This window comes from Theobroma cacao, chromosome 5 (assembly GCF_000208745.1).
Source record: "Theobroma cacao cultivar B97-61/B2 chromosome 5, Criollo_cocoa_genome_V2, whole genome shotgun sequence".
In the NCBI taxonomy this organism is placed as follows: domain Eukaryota; kingdom Viridiplantae; phylum Streptophyta; class Magnoliopsida; order Malvales; family Malvaceae; genus Theobroma; species Theobroma cacao.
The window spans coordinates 9,182,912-9,185,352 of NC_030854.1; the positions used below are offsets into that span (position 1 = coordinate 9,182,912).

General features: G+C 33.9%; 1 long non-coding RNA gene across 2 annotated transcripts; it reads left to right on the forward strand.

The window, feature by feature from the left end:
* Positions 287–2,227, forward strand: LOC108662102. 2 transcript variants are annotated; one of them, XR_001927882.1, is made up of 3 exons: positions 287–693; positions 782–863; positions 1,780–2,227. It is a non-coding gene; the product is annotated as an uncharacterized LOC108662102 (long non-coding RNA). The 2 variants fall into 2 exon arrangements; XR_001927883.1 differs by having other exon boundaries at positions 2,042–2,227.

The following is a 2,441-nucleotide window of genomic DNA, read 5'->3' on the forward strand; positions in this document are numbered from 1 at the left end:
ATTTTATTGAATATTTTTATTACATTCAAATGGTCAAATTTTCATTTCAATTGAACGTTTTAGATACTTAATTTGTTTTTAAATCACTAAATATATATATTTTGCTTATCTACTACATTTTTAGCAAGTTTTGAGATTTTTGACGAAAAATGACAAAAATGCCCCTGTGAGCCAGAAAACAATATGTTATGTTCTGATTTGAAAATGACTCGTAATCCTTTGAATTACGATATTTGATAACTATTGCTCACCGGGGAAGTGCGAAAGCTGATATGAAAGCCTTGTGAGGTTTCAATCGGCATTCGGGGTGAAGAATGTCTGTCGAGGCTTCGCGGCTGTTGTCACGGGCTCGATGGAAGTTCCGGGTTGTGACATTATTGGACTACTAATGATGATGAGTCTTATAAGAAAAGTCCAACTCAACATCAAACAACTGCCTGTTCATAAGTGAGACATACACATTCAAAACACAAGTTAAATGAAAAAAAACAAACAAGCACTCATCTTTTTCATTGATATCGTTTATCAGCTTACATAAAGTACTTAGCTTTTCCATATGTTCAAACAACTATGAGACTTTGAAGGCTGTATTGTATGAAGAGTTAACATTGGACATACAAGAAGAGGAATTGCTCTATTGAAGCACAAATGCTGTGCTTATCTTCGCTAGAGTGATGATCAAAAGTTACATGTGTAAGGACAATACATAAAACATTTTTACTTATCATAGTGAGAACTTCATATGCAAAATACATAAACATTTATTATATACTTTTTGTAGGATCACTATATGTCCCCTCTTATTCAGCAACAAGAATGTGCATCAACCCTGACATTCCAAAAGTCAATGAAGTGAAGGCAAGGTAATGTCAACACAAATTGTACTATTTAAGTTTACAATTAACAACTACCTTTAAAGCTATATAATTTTTCCAATAAAAACTAACTGTCAACTACCAAGAACAACCAATTCAACTACAACTCCAACCATTGGAAACTGAAAGCCAGCTCAATCAACTAATTAGAACGTTAAAGGTTGTTGTTACAGAGTTGCTAGCAATGGAGCCAAGAAAAATAATGATAGAATCTTCCCTTTATGTCACCATAAGACTTATAGCAAATATTACTTAGACAATTCTTATCAATAAGGACTAAAATTCCCAATGACATGTGTGGTATTGTATATTCAACTTTCACAGAACAACAAGTTTGAACTCATTACAACAATTGTGAATGTGGAAGCACCAACTAGATGGTACTACAATGCTTGCAACCAATGTGCAATTGTTTTAATCTAAATAGAAAAAATTAATTGGTCCTACCATCGCAAAACTAGCTGCAATCAGATTGATAGACAATAGGGCTTTCTGGCTCTTGTCAAGGCATTAATCAACACACAAAGAACATTAAGGGTAAGGCTGACAGGAAAAGCCATTAACCAGGGTTTGACAATGTACAAGATTTTTTATTATAATAGTGTCAAACAAACGATGCCTGAAAGCTTAAAATTTGATGCAGCCTCAAGTTCCGCAAGCCCAAACCCAACACCCTTCGAGACACCACTATTAACTATGGAATAACCCCAAATGGAAGTATCCCTATCCGCAACCATCACAAAAGTTTCCAAAGAGCTTTTCCCAGAAAAGTCACTAGGGAAAAAAAACAAAGAAAAAAAACAAAATTGAGCAAGTAAATTATATAGTGAACATAATTTTTATTATAACTGCAATAGAACAATAAGCATGAAACTAAACATATTTGATCATTCTATCTAAATAGCAAATCCACCAAAAGTGCAATAGCAACAAGGAAAAGAAGGAAGCTCTTTTGAATAAGGACTAGCTAATTTTTACCATACCTAGAGCATATTTTTTGTAGCTCCATTGTATAGTTCTGACTATGGTAAAAATGAATAGACAATCAAACAGTTATTATGTTTTGTATAGCAACACTTACTAACGTTTTGTCCACATCTTTTGAACAATCTCATCTGCATAGCAAATTATGTATGTGCCAAATTATATAAAACATCTTTTTGCAGGTTTTTGTTAGCTACAACATCTACTTGAGGGGTCCTGTAAAGCACTTTTAAAATTCATTTCATGTTTATATATATGAACAATCATTTGTAACTTTCTATTCGAATATCTTGTGAATGTTGACTAACAATAGATACTTTGACACTTTCCTACTTATCTTATTTGTCACGACCCGGAACTCCCATCGGGCTCGTGACAACCGCCGCGATGTCCTAATAAGCACTCATTACCCCGAATGCCGATCAAAACCCCGCAAGGCTTAGCATCAACTTTCGCATCTCCCCGGTGAGCGACAGTTATTAAATCTCGCATTTCAAGAAATCATAAGTTGTTTCCAACTCAAAACAATAAAATATTATTTTCTAGCTCACAGGGGCATTTTCGTTATTTTTTTTTGAAAAT